We start from the raw sequence: 21,954 nt of genomic DNA on the forward strand, positions 1-21,954 counted from the left end.
TGAAAGAGCGTCAATGTTCTGTTCTTCCTATCTCTACAAATCTTCATACCAAGGATTTTTTTTTCTGCCCCCAAATCCTTCATAGCAAATGCATGTGCTAACTGGCATTTTAGCCCCTTAATATGATCCATGTTAGACCTAGCTACAAGAATATCATCAACATATAAACATAAAATAATGTAGCTATCATCATCCAACCTCTTAAAATAAACACAATAGTTTGAATGACACCTGTTATAGCCATGCTCATGCATAAACCTATCAAATTTTAGATACCATTGCCGAGGTGCTTGCTTCAAGCCATATAAACTTTTCTTCAATTTGCACACTAGGTTCTCCTTACCTTTGACCTCAAATCCCCATGGCTGAGTCATATATATTTCTTCATCCAAATCACCATTAAGGAAGGATTTTTTAACATCCAGCTGCTCTAAATGCAAATCTTCAGTAGCCACAAGACTTAAAATAGTATGGATAGAAGTCATTTTAACAACAAGAGAAAATATTTCATAAAAATCAATTTCCTTTTTCTGTGCAAATCCTTTTATAACTAACCTGGCCTTAAATCTTTTCTTACCTCCTTCCTCTTCTTTCACCCTATAAACCCACTTATTCTGTAAAGCCTTTTTACCTGTAGGAAACTTGCACATATCCCATGTCTTATTCTTGAGCAAAGAGTCCATTTCATCTTTCATTGCAAGTTCCCACTGAATCTTAGCATCCACTTGCATAGCTTCATCATAACTTTTAGGTTCACTAGCATCAATAAGTAAAATAGAATACAAAGAGGGAGAAAATCTTTGTGGATCTCTAATTTTCCTCATTGACCATCTAACATTCACTAGTGTGTTTGGTATTTGTTGTTGCAATTGTTGCACATCATGAGGAATGGCTAGAACATCAACTTTTGAAGTATCATCCAGCACTACATAATTATCTTCTTTCTTCTCATGTTGCTGCAACAAATCTTTGTACAACACTTTCTTATTGAATATGACATTCTGGCTTCTTACAATTTTATGATTTTCAAAATCCCAAAGCCTATAACCAAATTCATTAATACCATATCCAACAAAGACATTTCTTTGATTTAGCTTATGGCTTGTTTATATTTTTAAAGTCTATATGAGCAAAAGCTTCACAACCGAAGGTCTTGAGAAAAGAATAACTCACCTTTTTACCAGTCCATGCTTCCTCTAGAATACCACAGCCCAAAGGAGTAGAGGGACCTCTATTATTCAAATATATTGCAATATTGATAGCCTCCACTTGCAAGTGTAAGGGAAACCTAGCATGCAACCTCATGCTCCTTGCACGATCCATTATAGTCTTGTTCATGCGTTTAGCCACTCCATTTTCCTGCAGAGTCCTTGAAACAGTTTTCTATCTATGAATACCATTAGTTGAGAAATAATCTTCAAATTCATTACTACAATACTCACCACCATTATCAGATCTAAGACATTTTAATTTCTTACTAGTCTCATTTTCAACCAAGCATTTCCATTTCTTAAAAGTTTGAAATACATCAGATTTTTGTCTAAGGAAATAAATCCATACTTTTCTAGTTGCATCATCAATAAATGTAACATAATAATGAGAGCCACCAAGAGAAGATACCTGAGCTGGTCCCCATACATTTGTATGCACAAGCTTTAATTGCTCCTTTTTGTTTTCCTTCCCAGTCTTTACAAAACTCACTCTCTTTTGTTTTCCATACACACAAATTTCATAGAAATCCATATTAACACATTTTAGATCTAGTAGAACTTTCTTTGAATGAAGTAATTTCATACCTTTCTCACTCATGTGACCAAGTCTATTGTGCCACAATGCTGTATCAGAATCTACAGCAGCTATTTGTTCTCCCTGCTCAACTGCAGCAATTGTTCTTGAACATTCATTTTTATCTGAAACAATCAAAGTAGAAGGAACAATATGACCTGTACAAAGATATAAGGTGCCTACTTTCACACTTTTTTCTACTACAAGGGAACCTTTTGAAACCTTCCAATTTGTACCATTAAAAGTAACTACACAACCCTCATCATCAAGTTGCCTCGCTAAAATTAAATTCCTACTCAGCCTTGGAACATGTCTTACCTAATGTAGTAGCCAATGGTTCCCATTCTACAACTTAATCTTAATTTTTCCCTTTCCAACAATTTGACAGGGTTCATTATCCCCCAAATAAACCAGCCCAAAATCCCCTTGGACATAATCAATGAAATAACCTCTATGAGGTGTAGCATGAAATGAAGCACCAGAATCTAAAACCCATGAATCATCAACACTTTCTAAAGATAGAAGCAAAGTATCCTCTTCAAATTTGTTACTTACCACATTTTCCTCCTTGTCTCCATCTGATTTATCTCCTTCATTTTTCTTTCGATTTCAGCAATCTTTCTTTTTGTGCCCTAGTTTCCCACAGTACTAGCAATTGTTTGGTCCTCTTGATTGAGACCTCTTCCCTTTTGACTTTCCTCTTGATTTCCCATGGTTTCTAGAGCTACTTCCTCTCTTAGTCATTCTACCCCTACTTTGTGCATTCAAAGCACTTCCTGATGTAGATCCACCTGAGGATTTCCTACAAGTTTTCTCACTCAAAACAACACCGATCACATCATCATATTTCAGGTTACTAGATCTAGGAATAGAATTACTCATAGCCATTATCAAGCCATTCCAAGTTTCAGGCAAAGAACACAAAATCAAGAGAGCTCTAATTTCTTCATCAAAATTGATACCCACAGAAGATAACTAACTAGTAATTGTATTAAACTCATTTAAATGATCTACAACAGATCCACCTTCTGCCATTTTCATATTAAATAAATGCTTCATGAGAAATACCTTGTTTGAAGCAGAGGGTTTTTCATACAATGTCGCTAGGGTTTTCATCAACTCTTCTGTCATCTTTTCTTTTGTAATATTAAATGGCACTAATGGTGCCAAGCATAACCAAATGCTTTTGAGTGTCTTTCTATCCAAAAGATCCCATTTAACATCTGACATAGTTCCCTGATTCTTGTCTTTTCCTTCCAACGACTTCCATAAATCCTTCTGATACATATAGTCTTCCATTTACATCTTCCATAATTGGAAGTTCTGCCCATTAAACCTATCAACCCTTAGTTTACCCTCATCTGCCATTGCTCCCACTCAACTGTGAGACTCCCACTCAACCATGAAACTTTCCTGCAAAGGATAACTAGAAAAACAACTAGGCTCTGATACCACTTGTTAGGATAAACTATGGACATAAATAAAAACTACATGCAAATATAACCGATAAAAAAATAATAATAGATCACATAGAGATGAACACAAGGCACAAAGATTTAATGCGGTTCACCCAATCCCTGGGCTATGTCCACCAAACAGCATGTTCGATCTTATTACAATCTTGTGATTACAACCTGATTACAGTCCATAATCCCTTATAGCTCAATACCACCACAAGAAGAAATTTTGCATCACAACATAATGAAAATACCTAACCCTAAACCCTTTTATACAAGTATTTTATCTATTTTAGGGTTACAACATGTTGGCCATATGTCGGCCATAATATGTATAGTACTTTTCTGATCAGTCACCATAATCTAACACATACAAATCACCACCAATAGCAACTAGATCTTCCACAACCAAGAGCTCTGAAATTTCCATGTCAGACCCAATTGAGTGATCATGAAAAGCAATGTCCATCCCAACATCAACAAGGTTAGGAATATCTTTAGCAACAACCTCTAGCTTCTCTACAAGTTTTGTATCAGGCTCCAAAGACTTATCAACAAAACCAAACTCTTCCAACTCGACCTTGCTATGCCATCTTCTCTCTCAAACAAGTCTTCTAAATGGCTAGAAAAATATCTTCTAGATTAGTAGACTCTAGCTGTACAAACATCTATAGAATTCCTTTCTCATCCTATCCTTTTTTTAATCATTTGAACTAGTTTCAAACCGAGCAACTACCTCTTAGCTCAATCAGCCAAACTAGCTTCAAACCAAGCAGACATCTCAAAAAATATCCTTTCTAGCACATCACAAATATTTGTAATCATCTCAAGGTCCAATCCTCTTGTAGACATCTCCCAAGATCTTCTTAAACTATCTACAAAAAATCCTTCTCATGCTCCTTGTGATAACCTCGAATTGTTTGCAAGTCAGATCATAACTTGCCAAGTCACATAAACAATCAAGAACCACATCACAAGTCTAGGACCATGAATTTGTAATCCAAAAATTTTCTATGATCATAGCTTAAGAAGATTAGTCTTCTATTTTCACATCCATTTGTCCATCTACAAGCCCTTTTCAATTGCAAGTTAGAACCATGATCTGCCACCTCGCAACCAAGAGATCTAGGACTCCAAAAAATAAATCCACCACTAGATCAAGATCAATTTAGATCTACTTCTCCAATCCAAGTCCTAGTATAAACTGCCACAACTTTAGTGATCTATCTACACACTCAAAAACAACCATGCTTTGATACCACCTAACATAGTGTAGGGAAGGAGAATCCCCAAAGGAGATGTCCTAGCCCCTAGAAAATAATCACACAATGGAAACACAATAACAATGTAAGATCTGATACCAAATTACAATAATTTATTCATAAAAATATAATTGATTACATGCAATGTGTTAGGTTGTAAGGCCTTCCTGATTATGGCCAAATATAAAGCAATTACAATAATATTTTTGCAAGATCCCTCAAGATCCAACCCAAACACTAGTTAGTCCATATCCACACTCTAGTAGAAACCTCCAAGGAAGATCTCAACTTGTGCTCACAAGCCCACCAAGTCTCCTTGTTTTCCAAGTTGTAGCCCTAGCTATGCTCCAAATTCATCCAAGATCCAATTGTAAATTTCCTCACATTCAGATGCTCTATCCACATATTCACAACTCCATCATAATCCTATTGTAAACTATCTCACATTTGGTGCTCTGTCCACAGACTCAAGAAAACTCACTCTTCAGCTACACCCCACACTCACTCCTCTTTCAAATGAATGAATCACTCCATCAATAAATTACTAAAAGACTTCACAAGACCCCTTTTTTATACCCAACTAATCCACAATTCAGCCACGACACAAATTAAATACCCATACATAAATTAAATGCCAAAAGTCAGCCTCTAATAGTAATTAAGTTTCCAAAAATTGATACTTGAGAAAAATTGCGATATCTCCTAGCTCCGATTGAATTAAAACTTTTTCTTTGAACTAAAGGTACTAATTTAGGTCCTCTACATCCTTGAAATGCACAGAGGCTGATTTATTAAGGATATCTACACATCCATCTTGAAAGTCATCACAAACTGCTAGAAATTGATACTCTTAGAGAATTGCGATATCTTCCAACATATAATGAATTATAACTTGCACCTTTGATTAATAGAAGTATTATAGGCCTTGTTTAATCCCTAAAATGTGAATCTTCTTATTTATTAAGAGTAATTAGTTACATGGCCTACAATAGGCACCTAGAAACTAGAAAACACAGTTCCAACAACAAGGTAAAAACAACACATACTTCAACTCAATCCATCCAATCTCTATGCAATCATGATAAAATGTTATCCCATGTGTCTCCAATACATCCCTAACCATTAAAATCATAACTCAACCAAAATCCAAGCTCAATGCTCCTGTATCAAGCCCTACCATAATATTGGAGATACAACTAAACATTATGTTGTAATGATCATAAAAGCCAAAAGAGGGAAATAAATTATCTAAATAGGATATCTTAATTTTTTGGTTCACCTACTATGGATACACCTACACTACAAACAACAAACTAAACTTGAAAATTTGGGTTGCAAGTTGTGTGAACTTTCAACTATTTCTTTCTTGATTTTCTTTGTTTTGAAAAAGATTGATGTTAAATTTTTATCTCTTATGTAACAAGTTTGTTTTTCAAGTGAGAAGGTGGCATGTGGCATTCCTTCCACTCTGAATCTTGTTGCAATCCTTTTCTATAAAAGTATTTCTGGGGCTTGGAAGAGGGGCATGAATTTAGAAAAATTAATAGCATGTTTCCATTTTAATTCGGTCCAATACTATGTATTGTAGTTTTTGGTTTTGCTTATAAATGGAGAAAAATAAATTTCCATTGTTTTAAGCCCATCTTGAGTTGTTCTAGTTCATAAATCTTATACTAGAATTTTATTATTTTCAATAAAATTAATGCAAATGAAGAAGTCATTGAAGTCGCCCAAGTGAGATCTTTTCTCTTCACATATTCTTCTTCAATTTTCTATATTCAATAACAAGTAAATTGAATTCTAGGTAGAGTTCACTTCTAATTGTATCCCATATCAAGTTTTATTTTCAATCAAATTTATTTTGTAAATTCTAAATGTGCTATGATAGAATTCAAAGGTTTCATTGAAAATAATTTATAAGTATGAGATTTTGATTGAGTATTGATGATATTCACAAATTGAGGTAGTAGATCTAAGGTTTTACTATCATATTTATAAGTTAAATCCCAATGGATAAAGCACTAATCATGTTATAGTTTTGAGTAAATCACTAGGCTTGCACAAGGGTGATCTTGCAATAGTGGGTGTCACTTTTTGACCAATTTTGACACTGAAATCAATATTTTTGAAACAAACCTCATATTCAAGTGACTATATCTCTAAAACTATTAATAATTTGAAGATGATGTTAGTTAGTAATTTCTATTACTTTGTTCCTACTTTGTAACCATATTTTTTTATTTACATTTTTTTTTATTTTTGTTAATTTTTCCTTCTCCCCTAAAAAGTGGTACTGCTTGACAAGCATAATTTTTTTCTACAAATGATAATGAGGTAATTCTTTTTGATGTTGGATTTTTAACATCAATATCTCGAGGATCCATTTGGTTTGATTCAATTTGGTTGAATATTGTATAGCTCAAGAAGTTTTGAAGTGACACCAATCATAATTCAACTATATAATGCTTATTTTCACAAGCATAACTTGAACTCAATATATCATAAATTACTTTTTCCTTTTTCAATAGAAAGATAACTTGGTAACCTATTTATTAAAAATTTTCAAAAAAAATTGACCTGATTTATATTTTTCCCAAAGTGTCAAATTCAACTGATGTTCAATTGTTAATCAACCTATAATGGGTTAAACTCATATTTGAAAGTCATAATGAATATAATACCCATTAAAATTATAGTTGTTAGAAAAAAATTTCTAAGTAACATAATTTGACATTTTTAGATTTATAGTATGAGGTCATTTGATCCTAGTTTGGAGGGTCAAAGGCCCATTTTTCCTTTTTTTTTGGAAAATAACATAGTTTTTTTAAACCACGTTTGCACGAGCATATTTTAAAAAATTATGTATGTTGTGAACCTTTTTCATTATATGTTCATAGGAACATGTAATAGAATTGTATTTGTGCAAATGTAATTTATCTGTTCATGTTAACATATAGAGTTCACATGAACAATCTTAATTGAATTCATTTTTTAGCATTTCCAATTTTTTGTGTGCCACAAATGTGGAACCCACTATTGTGGGCTCATCCATAATTTTAAAATCTTTATTCAAAAATCTTTTTATTTTTACTTATATTGTCAATCTGGAAGTTCTTGTCCATACTTGACTTAAGAATCATAGAGCATGGAAGAGTAGTTGTGTTGAGTTTATTTGTTTTGAGTTAGAAGAATTAAGGGCAGCCATCTACTTCATAGGGACTAATATAAGTGATTTTTTATAAAAGTGCATATTAATCCTAGGTATACCTAATTGAACTTTGCAGAGTTCAAAGGGAAGAAGATTGCATTGTCTTGTCATTTGGTCCTATTGGTTTTATTGGATATACTAATAATTTTTTGTAGCTATATCCTAGGTATGTTCCACATCTTAACAAGTGATTAAAAACTTGTCAAATCAGGGGTCAACACCCCCTATATAGATCTTGAAAACAATTATGTAATTGTATAAAGTATTTGATGTTACACATAATGTCAAGCAATATAAAGAAAGTTAGTGATTTCCAAGACCACTTGGGTATTGAAGACAATTTCCTCTGTATGCTAAGCATTCTAGTTATAACCAAGTTCAAAGTTAGTTCTTGTCAATCTCACTTAGGCATCAAAGGTAGATCTTGTGTTAAACAAGTTCACTCAATTACCAAAGGAACATTAGCATGGATCCTATGTTGATTGAGTTTACTCGGTTACTAAAAAAAAAGTGAGTTTAGAATTATTATTGACTAAGTTAGGTGGGTTAACAAAGAGTTTCTCTAAGTTGATCAAGTACTCAATTCTATATTAGCCTACTAACAACATATTGGGTCTAATAGATTTATTAGCTAATGATAGCCAAATTAAGGATGACAATTGTTTGATTAAAATTACATTCAAGCCAACCTGACAAGATTATTCATATAAATATAAGGTCAAGTTGAGAATTAAAGAATAAAAAGCATAGAAATGAAGAAGACAAATTAAGGAAAAAGGATATCTATAAGAGGACCAAGTATCCAAGTTGACCAAGTTGCAAAAAACATTCTAATAAAAGAGGATCAAGTAATTAAACTAGAAAAAAATCTAAAATCAACAAAGATAGTTGCATTAGCAATTAGGTCAAGTCATTCTTACTCTCTAATAATTGTAGCAATGAATCAAATCTCTTAATAGAGTTAGCGTAACATCTATTTGACAAACCCTCTAACAAGGTGGAATTTCTAAATTGAAGTGTCCAAAGACCTCTAATAAGGCCATCCCTAATAGGGTGAATTGAATCTTTTAATAAAGTCACACCTAACATTGTATTTTATAACCTTTAATAGGGTTGGCTCCTAATAGGGCTCACTTCAAAAGAGTGAAAAATAATAACTAGTTACAATTGGCGATTTTCCCAAATTACATTTCCATGTTAAATATAGGTGTCTCATGTTTTCATTTTATTTTCTTTATGTTTTTGGAACTAAGTTAATGAAGGTTAATCACATTTAAATATCTGAAGATTTGCATGTTCAGTGTTAATCAAGTGGCAATAATATATTTAGTGTTAACCGAGTTACAAAAAGTTATTTGGTTATATATTGTCTTGACTTCTTAAAAGGGACTTTTGGAATTGTTTTTATAGTAACTAATTCTCCCCTCCCCTCTTTAACACTACTTTCCATTTCCAACAATTGGTATCAAAGTATTTGGTGCTTGCAGATAACGTTTCAAGGACCTAAGCTAAAGATCAAGATGTTTTATAGAAGGGAGATTTCTAAATTGAAAAAAGATAGTTTCCAAGCATGGTAGGAGCTCATGAAGCTACATTTGGCAACCATTTCTGATACAACCCTCAAATATCTAGATAACAAATATGTGGTACCTACTGGACCTTTCTCTATGGATCAAATTGTGGAAAAGAAGAATCACAACATAATGATGATTAGCATTGCCTTTACTCTCAATTATGCTAAATTTGATGAAGTCAAAGATTGTCCTACTGCTCATGAAATGTGGAATAAGCTAAAATATATCTATAGAGGAGATGACAATGTGAGGAGAGCTAATGCAAAAAGTCTAAGAGGTCAATTTGATCAGATGAAGATGAGAGAAGATAAAAACATTACACAATACAGTGAAAGAATCAAAGAAAGTGTAAGTGCAATTAGAGCCTTAGGAGAGAAAATAGATGACGTGATAGTAGTAAACAAGGTATTTAAAATTCTTCTTCTTATTTATGCAATTAGAGTGTTAGTTATTCAAGAGATGAGATGTGATCCTAAAAATGATATAACTTTGGATTGACTAGTGGGAAGGTTGACTCATTTGAGTTAGATAACTTTGATAACTATGTTCCTACCTCTGGTAGCATTGAGTCTACATTTCAAGATAAACTATCACTCAAGAAGAAAGGTAGAAGATTTAAAGGAAAAAAGTTTGATAGTGAAGATGTAGATAATTCTAATGATGATATTGAAGTCATTGAATCCATGCTTGCAAGAAGATTCCCAAAAGGAAAAGGAAAGTACAAAGGTAAAATATATCTAATCTATTTTTCTTGTGAATAAATTGGTCACATTGTTGCAAGGTTTCCAAACAAAAAAGGCAAAGAAGAAAATAAGCATGACAAGTACAAAGGCAAGAAATATTTTAAAATCTACAAAGACTAAATAGATAAAGGTAAGAAATATTGTTACATGGCTAAAGACTTAGATAGTAGTGATGAAGATGAAATGGTTTACATTGCTATCAAAGATGAATTAGATGATGACAATGATAAGATGGCCCTCATTTATCATATTAGCAAAAATAACACATGGATTATTGACAATGGTTGTTCTCACCACATGATTGGTAATAAATCTAAATTTGAGTACTTGGAACACTATGATGGTGGGAGTGTCAGATTTGAAAATGATGAACCCTATTATGTAAAAGGAAAAGTTTGCATTACATTGAATAATGAACTCAGATGTGATAATGCTTACTGGGTTGAAGGACTAAAACACATTCTACTTAGTGTAGCATAGTTGAACAACATTGGATTCAAGGTTGAATTCATGAATGCAAAGGCCAAGCTACTAGATGAGAAAGGAAATCTAGTTGGGATTGGAAATCAAATAAAAGGTAATCTATTTTATCTAGATCTAACTGAAAGTTCATGTTTTCTAGATCAAGTAGAAAAAAGTTGGTTATGGCATAAAAGATTGTGTCATGTGAATTTTGATAGCCTAGTCAACATAAACAAGAACAAAAGAGTAAGAGACATTCCTAGTCTAAAGAAACCTGATATGGGCATGTGAAAAAATTGTCAAATTAGAAAAATGGGAAAGACAAGCTTCAAAATAAAGAAATATCACTCTGAAGAAGTTCTAGAGCTGGTTCATACATATCTTTGTGGACCCACTAGCATAGAAAGCTACTATGGAGATAAGTACTTTATTTTATTTTTTGATAATTATTCTAGGATGATGATAGTTATATACCTAAAAGATAAATCTAAAGCCCTTCAAAAATTCAAGGGGTATATAGCTAGAGTTGAGAAAGAAATAGGAAAGAAACTAAAGTGTCTAAGGTTAGATAGAGGAGGAGAATTCATCTCAAATGAATTTAATGAATTCTGCAATGAAAGAGGAATCAAAAGATAGGTATTTGCACTTGGTACACCTTAGTAAAATGGCATAGTAGAAAGAAGAAATAGATTCATTATATATTGTGCAAGAAAATTGATGATAGAAAAAAATGTTGCACTCAAATACTGAAAGGAAGCAATCAACACAATAGTTCATACCTTAAACCAAGTTTAGCTAAAGAAGGAACCAAGTTCTATTGAAGAAGGACTCATATCAAACACCTTATGAATTATGGTATGGCTATAAACATAATGTTTGCTATTTCAAATTATTTGGAACAAAATGTTATATCTTGAAAGAATCTAGGAAAGAAAAATGTGATGTCAAAAGTGATGAAGGAATATTCTTGGGATACTCCAACAAGAGCAAAGCATATAAGTGTCTAAATATTTCCACTCACAAAGTCATAAAAAGTGCACATGTTAAAATTGATGAGTTTGTAGAAAAGAGTTAGGAACAAAGAAAAAAAGATCCTGAAAACTACAAAAACTTTATCTACTATGAATCTGATACATTACCTACAGTTCAAGAAAATAAAATTAGAAATCAACAATCTTCACCACTTGAGTCCCCAAAATCTCTAGTTCAACCTAAATTATAGCTAGTGAAACCCAAGTCATAATCAGAAGGAGTTGAGTAATAGTCAAAAGGACCTAGGTTTCAACAAGTGCAAACCGAGTCATAGTCTAATAGATTTGAGTTATAGATAGTGGGACCCGAGCATGATTTAGAAGATCATTTAGAGCATGGTGAACTAAGTGCAATAAGTTCTAGAGATAAGGTACTTGTACTTGCTAGATATGTTAGAAGAGATCATGTACCTAAGAAAATCATTGGAGATCAGTCAAAAGGCACAATGACAAGGAATAAGTTAAAAGGTACATGCTTTCTTTCTAAGTTTGAACCTAGAACTATTAAAGATGCATTAGAAAATGAAAGTTGGATTGAGGAAATGAATGAAGATATTGATCAAATTGAAAGGAATAAAACTTAGACACTTGTTCCTATACCCCCAAGGAAAAAATTATAATTCGCACAAAATGGGTATTCATAAATAAGTTGAATGAAAATAGAGAAGTTTCAAGAAACAAGGCATGATTAGTATGCAAATATTATACTCAAGAAAAAGGTATTTTTTATGGAGAGACTTTTTCTCCTATTGCAAGACTAGAAGGTATTAGAACAATTTTAGTAGTGTTTGAGTCACCATTTTTCAAAGGTCTTTCCTTCAAATTTTCCTATCTTTTTGTTGAAGCTTTTTCCTTGTCGCTTCGCGTATTCACCATCTCCCAAAGTGATTGTTTGAAGTCCCTTTTGGCCCCTGGTTGATATCTCTTCCCTTGAACCACTTTGAACCACTTTGAACCTTAGTTCAAAGTAGTTCAAAGTAGTTCAACCAAAGAATTTTACTAATGGTTCTTGTGCTTGGTGATATGTGTCAACTTGGTAGAGATCTATTTTTGAATCATTTTGAACTGCTTCAAACCTTGATTCAAAGTAGTTCAAAGTTGTTCAATGGTGAAGGTGTGTTGGCAATATTAAAGGTTAATGTATGACACATTGTCATCCCACTAGAAAATTGATGATCATGTCAGAGAACAATGAGTAAAAGGACATTTCTATTCCCAATGTGGAAAGACTTCATTATGGGGAAAATGGGAAATCTTTGGCCGAAAAAGGAGTTGGATGTCACATTAAAACTATTCATTACCAATGCATCTGAAAAGGAAATTATTAAATGGAGAGTTTATACAATAAGGCTTTCAAATGTGTGAGTGTTAATAGAAAGTGATGTGTCATTAATGTCATATTATGAGCCTATACTTTCACCTGTAAGTACTTTCTTTTCTGAATTTGGTCGGCTTTCTTTTTCTAATTATCATGCGAAGAACTGAAAGTGTGGAGAAGAAGCTATTAAAGGGGATAGAGAAAATCATTGACTTTTTAGTAGAATACAGGTGAGAGCTTAGCAATTCTTGTTTTTCTTTGCAATCTCTATATTTTCAAAGCCTTGTTTGATTAAGAATGAGGGCTATATTGCATTTCTTTGGTAATGTCACAAGTTTAGAATGTAGAAAGCTAGTCATTTGTGATACGAATTTGCAAGGGGTGAAGTTGGAGAATTTACAAGAAAACTTTTTTTGAATATGCTGATGAGGTGAATGGGTGTATGGAAGTCTTAACTAGTGAGTTAATTGTGGTTGCTACTTTTCCCCTAGCCTTTGTGAGTCTTGAACTTCTACAAGTCTATATTGATCATTATGATGTCAAAAGCAAGAGTATTGTAAGTAAAAGTGGCAACGTGATACTCACAATTTCAAGAGACACTATTGCCTCTATATCACATTTGCCAAAGAATACCTTTGTTACATTCTCCCATGTTCAAGCCTAGGCCAAGTCCCAAGAAACCCCAAATAAATTCTGCAATACTATGGCTATGAAATGGATTGAAACTATGTATGGTGGAGGTTCCAAGTTACCCAAGGTCATCACTAAAGATCACCTAAAGCCCCATATTCATGATTTAGTGGTGTTATTTCATAGACTAAAAGGTTAAATTCATGTACTCCTTTTTGAAGAATGGATGTATAGGTACATAAAAATCATTTTGAAGGGTGAACAATGGATGGATTGGGTAGAGATTATTGCCAGTTCAATGAGGTCCCAACTCAGATGTGCTAAGGAATTCTAAGAGGATTTTTATATGGCTTCCTATTTAACTTACTACATTTCATATACTTATGATCTTACCCCTCTTCCCCATGGATTATGGGGTGAAGAAATGATATTTTTTCAATATTGCCCTCTACTATAGAAAGATAGGGTCTTGGAAGATTTCAGGAAAGTTCATGACCTACTAATGGAAAGGGTTTATATGTCTCTGAAGGAAGTGCCTATGCCTCGATTGCCTCCTGAAGCCCAAAGGTTAATTTAGCAATATGGAAGTCACTTCATATAGTTCCCTAGATTCACTTACTTGAAGATAGGTGGATTTGAAGAACCTACAAAGTTGTCACGATATGCTTTAAACTATTTTGTATTGGTTGAGGTATGTAGGAAACTTTTCTCTATTATAAAATATAATTTACCACAAGATGATTGGGAAACAACTTTCCCTATCAAGCTGGGTTCGTTGATTTATGGTAGCATGACCAATGCTTCTATTATTGGAAGTAATTTTCTTAGGTTTAATTCTGGCTATTACCATAGCAGAAGGAACTTTGATAGTAAAGGATATGCAGTCTAGATTCTTGGCCTTGAATTTCACCCCCCAACAACCCCATAGTTGGAAGATTTATAAAGAGATTGTAGGAATGAAGGAGAAATTCTAAGGAAAGATCATCCAAGCTTGACTTTACAACAAATTGATTCCTTTAGGCTGAAGTTCAAAATAGAAGGAGTGGTTGAGGATGGCTCAATTACCTTCACAGATGACTAGTTTAAGAAAAAGGGCAAGGGAATTATCAATAAACCTTCTTTAGGGGAGATTTCTTTTTCTAAACCATCTTCATCTGATGCCTCACTTTCTCCTGTTATAGGTAGTACATTGGTTTAGGATAAAGAGAAGAAGATGTCCTTTCATTTGCAAATTATGGCTCTAAAGACTAGATCCCACTCTAAGTCTAAAACCCTGAAGCAACATAAAGTTCAAAAAGAGAGAATGTTGACTCAAGGGTAGGATTTGAATGACGTCCTCAATTCCTCAGATGGTGCAGATGCTGATGTTCAATTCATCGAAGCTCCTAAGGTATATCAACCAAGATTCCTAAATCATACTAGAGATGCCCATGTAATGGCCATGAGCCTTGCTATTCCTTCTTGGCTAACTAACACAATCAAAAAGAAAAGAAATTTGTAACCAGTATCTACACCAGTGAAAGACATCGTCACTAAATATGTAGCTAGAGGTTCAAAGGAAAAGAAGCTTAAAATAGACACTCAATTCACCAAGGACCTGGTAACTAGAAAGATCATTGCTGAGATAGCTACCTACAAGCAGAAGAGGGAATCATGAGATATTGATGATGAGGGCTTCAAGGTTACCTCTGTTAAATTGGGAACTATCAACATTAATACCCGTAACCACTTCTTTAAATTCTCTACTAATCATATGTTAACATAGTCTGAAAAGGATAGTAAAGAGAAAAATGATCTAAAAAGCATGCTAACCACAATGGTTGCATATATCGATTCACTGATGAACCTTGGTACATTGCCAATTGTTCAAGCTCCACAACCCTTTAATCCTAATTTTGTGGGAAGTTAGCAATTAGTGAAGCAAATGCAAAGAGGTGAGCTACTAGCTAATGCCACAAAGGACTAGGTGGATGCTATCGTGAAAGAGGGTAACAAAATTATTTTTGAATTTTTTAATGTTTATGTTGAGGGTGAATCATTGCTAGGAGAGATACAAACCTTAGTTCTAGCTTGGGAAATAGAGCTAGGTTGATGTCAAGCAGTTGTTTTTGAAGTGGCTAAAGTTGAGAGGTTTGGGTTCATCAAGTTCCTGAATGAAAACCCAATGAAAAACATGGATCCCTCCATGTTGTTCATTATGAAGAACAACATGGGCTAGAAGGAGTCAGTTTACAAAGAAACAATTGAGGAAGTGTAGGGCATAGAAAGTAGAATTACTGAAATGCACAAAGAACTCCTCAAGGATATGAAGGTAGTTGATCTAACAAGGATCCCACAGTTTGATGATAGGAACATAGATGTCAAAACACTAACGAAGAGTTTTAGTGAAGTCGTGGAACAAATCAATGATAGTGAATCACCAAGTGCCAATGATTTCTTTGCATTGGCAAGTATTGAATCGATGTTGTGTCTCAATAATAACTTGATGCCACATCAAAGTTTAAAGATAAAGGAATTCAATTGGTAGAAGGATGTGTGTAGAGCTTGATTGTTGAGCCTAAAGAAACTACACTCCCACGTGATGTAAGAATTTATGAATACCTTTTGAACTTGGAAGCTAGTACATTAGACTGCTCACGAGGATGAAAAAATTGGCGATAATGTTTGAGCTAAATTGTTGCTTTCAGTTACTTTTTGGTGCTCATTTTTAAACTACTTTCTTGTTTTGTAACTCTTTCTTGTTTTAACCAAAACAATTAGGTTTTGATGGAGGCCTTTTGGATTTGTATGGAAAAACTATAAATTCTGGGGCATTGAATTGGTTTGGGGTTAGCAATAGATAGTTAGAAACTCTGCTAAATAGATACAATATACAACAATTGAAGGATATCATATGGATGTTTTTGCTTTTGAATGACTATGTGCATGTAGAAGGTTTAACATATATAAATATATATATATATATATATATATATCATCTTGAATTTAGCTTGGAAACCTTATGTTCGAAGTATATGGACCATTTTTACTTTGTTAACTTTGGTTTATTGGTTCGAGATATTTGATTGCTATTCTTACAATAGGTTCGTTTCAATTAGGGTGTTTAAATGGTTGATATAAATTCATGGTGTTATTCAATTTTCTAAAATAGTTTTCCTATATATGTGTATATATTTTGTGTATGTTACTTTGAGTTTGGAGTTAATTCTTTACTTCACTGCCTAAGAGTAGTTGAGAGATCCTTAAGTGCTTCTAGGTAAAAGTGCAAAAATAATTTGAATTCATTGAAAATCTAATAAGGGAGCTGTACCTTTGAAATTTCAGAAAGAAAGTCAAATAATATGAGATTTTCTCAACTATTGTACACACTTTGTAATTTTAGAACCTTGAGCATAGAGAGAAATTATTAAAATCGTTGAAAGGACAATCTGTTCACCAACAAATTTTTGGCAACTTTGTTAGGGAAGAGTCCCTTTTGAAAAGAACTTGATTAAAAAAAACATGTGTAAAAATGGTTCTTCCACATAACAAGGTCTTCCTTGTCAACCTAACCTTCGATTTGAAGACACTCAAGAAGATATAATCTCAGACATGCTATTAATTGCTTGGGCATTACATAGAAGCAACTATCAATATCAACAAGTCTTAATTGTTTTAGAAAGAGAAGAAGAAAGGGATGATTTGTTGAGAGTGGTACCAGAAGTTCAAGAGGAAGTGATTGTGAATAGACTTGCTCAAGCACCTATAAGACCTTGAACTTAGAACTAGGAGTTAGAGTTGGCTACCCGTAGATACACAAGAGGGGAGATAGAAAAGGGGATCCTTAATGAAAATTTTGATCCATTAAAGAATCTAGATTTATTTCTAGATTTTAATGATCCTAAGAAGAAGAGTATTAAATCCCAAATTAGACCCAGTTCACCACTGAAGCAATCTCCTCTTTCACCTTTAGTATAATCTTTGCTTCCATTGAAAACTCTCATCCCTACTATTATAACCATCCAACCTTTGTAAGTTTTACCACCAAACATAGCCATAAATCAACCATGGGGGAAAAACATAGGACCATTAAATTTGGGTGTAAATCTTGCACCATTACCCAAAGGAGCCATTAAAATTTTACCCAAGTTTAGTGGAGATGGCAATATTTCAATAGATGTTCACCTTAGTGCTTTTCATTCTACTTGTTCTATTATAAGTGTTCCCACACAAGAAGTTCCTATAAGATTGTTTGTGCAGACCCTGGCTGATGCCACCGCAAATTGGTTTAACCACCTATCTCATCATTTCATTACCAGTTGGGATGATATGAAAAATGCTTTTGAAGATAGATTCAAGGCTCCTAAAAACAAGATTTCTCTATTTTTCCAACTTATTCAGATGAAGAAAGAGATGCATGAACCTATGAGGGAGTTCATTGCCAAGTTCAATAGATTGATTCAAAGAATCCCTGCTACGTCTAGACCTAATGTAGAGAACCAGAAGTGATTCTTTATAAATGTTGTTCATCCAAACATAAGCTTCCATCTCATAAAGGATGCATGTCCTAATTTAGCTACCACCTAGAGACTGGCCATTTAGTTAGAGGATGCATTTATCAATGCTGGTAAGTGGAAATGAGAAGTTAAAACCCCAGGACTAATTTCCTCCTCTAATCCTACTGATCTTGTTGTACAAAAATTGATGAATGGTGTAGTGATGATGAAGAGACAACAAAAAAAAATTCATGGCCCTTACCAAAATTTGTATCAGGACATACATAGATGAAAACAACTTCAAAATTTTGGTAAAACTCCCCTATTGACTACTCCTCAACTGAGACTAAAAATTGAAGAAGCTCCCAAGGAAACAATGTGTTCTTTTCATATAACTTTAGATCATGATGAATGAGAATAGTGTGATTGGCTCAATTATGTTTAATTAGTGAAGAACACTCTTGCAGCAGAGCAAACACCTGAAAATCAAAATGTAGAAAATGAAAATTCGGGGGCTTATTTTCTTGAGTATGAATTTGATTCAGAAAGAGGAGGTGTTGTGTTCACAACTCTTCAAGATCCTGCTTGCATGTTGATAACTAGAGGACAAAGAAATAATAAATCCTACCCAGGAGCTAGCCCAAATGTGTCAAACTCCAAAGGCAAGGAGCATGTACATGTCAATTCAAAAAAAACTATAGAACCAAGAATCTTGTCCAAGACAGAAACAAGGCTAGCACTTCATCTTTTGATATTGTTGAATTTTGCAAAACCTCTTCCATATCTATTTCTCCAGTTGAGTATTTGAAGCTTAATCCTAGGGAGTTAGATAAATTGATTCAATATGTGAAAGGAGGTTCCACTAATAATGCACAATTTGTGAGTGATGCTACTAAGAGTTCAAAGGCTTGGAATGAACTCATTTTTGTTTTTGAAAGATGCAGAATAGAGGTTCCTTACGGTGAGGAAGTTGCTAATTGTGTTAAAAAAGAAGTAGAGGAGAAGAAACCTAATCCATTCTACATATCATTGTTATTGAATGCTCAAAATCTTAGTAGTTGCATCAAACAATATCATGCCTCAAGTTGTTGTAAATGCCCTTGGTCTAGAGCTTACTAAAACTTTTGGGTGTTGCTATTCTATGGATGGAAAACAAGTGCCTCTAGTCAGTCAAGTGAAGGATGTACAGGTCGTTCTCTATGCTTGCCCAGAAAAAAGAGTAAAACTCACTATTCTTGTAGCTGATATACCAGCTAGCTATGGAATGTTGCTCAACAGAACCTTCTGTAAGGATATGGGAGGGGAAATTAAAATGGATTGGTTAGAAGCCTATATCCCAGTAGGAAAGAAGAAAATGAAGCTGGAGCCTGAGCCAAAGAATAAATATATAGTAGTACCCTTAGATAACCCCAAAGCATAGATATTGTATGAGGAATGTCATTTTAGAAACTATATTATTCTGCCTGAAGAATCATGCAATGAGAAAGAGATAGTAAGTTCTGAAGAACACTTGTGGACTCTAGAATTCAATAGAAGCTGTTCAAATTTAGGATTAGGCACAGGTGTTGTTCTTATGTCACCCACTGGGGATGTTTTTCCTTTCTCTTTCAAATTGGATTTCCATAATACCAATAACACTGCAGAATATGAAGCACTACTTCTAGGCCTACAAGAACCCAAAACCAAAGGAGTGAAGAAATTAAAAGTGAAGGGTGATGCTAAACTTATTGTGAAATAGGTAAGTGTTGTGGTGTTCACAACACATGCCCCATTCCTTACTAGGAATGGGGACCCCCTACTTTTTTTGACTCCCAAACTCATAGTTCGAGAGTCAGGAGAAGAAAATTTGGTTAGAAGTTAGAATTTTAGAGTAAAAAAAACCAAAAAAAAAAAATTCAAAATTTTGCACCATGTGCACGCCTCTCATGGAGAGCATTCTGTGCGCATATGGAGGCACTGTGTGCACCTCTCATGGAGGTGCGTGCACATGCATCCTCCATGGAGGCACTATGTGCATCCTAAATGGAGGCACCACATGCACATGTCCTCCATGGAGGTGCCACGCGCACGCATCCTCCATGGAGGCATCACACACGTCCTCAATGGAGGTACCACACATACCTCTTATGGAGGAGTGCCTACACACGTTCTCCATGGAGGCACCGCGCGTGCCTCTCATGGAGGCTCCGTGCGCGCACCCTCCATGAAGGTGCACTATGTGTGCATCCTAGTGTGCATGTCTCAAGGTAAATGAAATAAAAGGGGCTTAAAATATATCATTTAAGTATAAGAAACTTATACTTAAGATATATCTTAATATATACAATGAATCTTTTGAGATAGGTTTTAGACCTCCTCGAGATAAGGTAAAGATTCTAGGAAATTTCAGGGCTTCAGGAATCTAGACTTAGCCAAATTTCAAGGCTTTAGGATTTCAGACTTAGCTAGATTTTAGGATTCACCTCCAATTTTGTTTGAGTAGCTAATGTGTCTTTACTATGCATTGTTAAATCTACAAATAAATGTTTGCTTCTTTTGTAGGTAAAAATGGCATCCTCAACTTGTTGAGGTCATAACTTTTGACTTGTAGTTCAAAAATTAGAACCATTTACATCATTGGAAAGAAGAACTAAAAATCTAATTTCGGTCCCCAAAATAGTGAGCCTTTGGCTGCCCAATTTTAGGGACCGACAAAGGTTCTGACTTGAAATTTTGAGCAAAAGACCTCCAAAAAAGTCATTTTAAAATGCCTAGAAAAATTTGCAAAAAAATATGAAAAGGTTGCAAACATTTGATTGTCTTGGATAATTTGGATCACTTGGTTTCTCACTAAGAAGGATTGGATAAGTGGAGAGAAGAAAAAGGTAGAAGATACAGAGGTTGGACACATAAAGCAAATCAGGTTCCTCATCTTATGTAGCTATTGGGGACAAGATTCAACGCAGGTGCCTTGAGATTCTCGATTGAAGAAGTGAAGGGAGTGCAAGTTTATGAAAGTAATTGGCTATAAAGAGGGTATAAGTCATCAGAAAGGGGCATGGAGCATATAAAAAAAGTGATCTAAAACCTCATTTGAGAAAAACCTAGAAACCATTTTCAAAATTGAGAACTTTGATTTTTTGGCGAATTGAGGTCCACAGCTTCGCAGCTATGCAGGTCCACAACTCTGCAACTCCACATCTTCATGTAGCTCCAGAATTCAGAGGTGCACCAATAATTGACTGACAGTTTCATAAATAACATTTTCCATGCATCAAGAATGCATTTTAACGACAGTTTAACTCTGACACATGCCTAATGAAGGGGCAGCTTCTATTTTTGGTGTCTCCATGCACTTCTACTTTGATTGATGGCTTCCTCCTACTTTCTCTCTCATGCTTTCATTATTTTTGACATGTAAAGGGCTTATGCATCTAATTAATGAATAAAATATGGATGGAGTCCCTCTAAGCTCCAGTTAGATTGTTAGTTTGTATATATTTAGTTTGTTTAAATGTTTTAAAAGCATTTTATTGCATCAAGATATCTCTCACTCTCAACACAAATTGAGGAGAGGATTTCTTATAAATACCCCATTGTAAAATATAAAAAGGGCCATTGTTATTATACAATAAAGTTATGCTTTTCGTGTTACCATTCAAAGTGTAGTTATTCTTGCCTAAATATGTCATTTTTTTGTGGATTTTATTCATGAGATTGTGATTGAGCCAAAGGTTTATTGCATTGTTTCTGGTTGTGCAATCTTTTAGTTCTAGTGTTTGCTATAGATATATGAATTTTGTTGACGTAATGAGCTTGAGAAGAGATCACCCGATTGTGTCTACATAGCTTTTTGTCTTGCATGAGCACACTTTCTGTGGCCTTGCAATTTGATGAAGAGTGAAACATCATTCGATTTGTTAAAGATTCTCATAGATGATTGCGTCAGTGGATTCTAGGAAGTGCTACTCCTATTTTCATTGGTTTCCTACCAATTTCTTTGAAGGTTTAACTTGCAATGTGTTATATT

The sequence above is a fragment of the Cupressus sempervirens genome, chromosome 8 (assembly GCF_028749045.1).
Source record: "Cupressus sempervirens isolate cs-2001-9-10 chromosome 8, ASM2874904v1, whole genome shotgun sequence".
In the NCBI taxonomy this organism is placed as follows: Eukaryota; Viridiplantae; Streptophyta; class Pinopsida; order Cupressales; family Cupressaceae; genus Cupressus; species Cupressus sempervirens.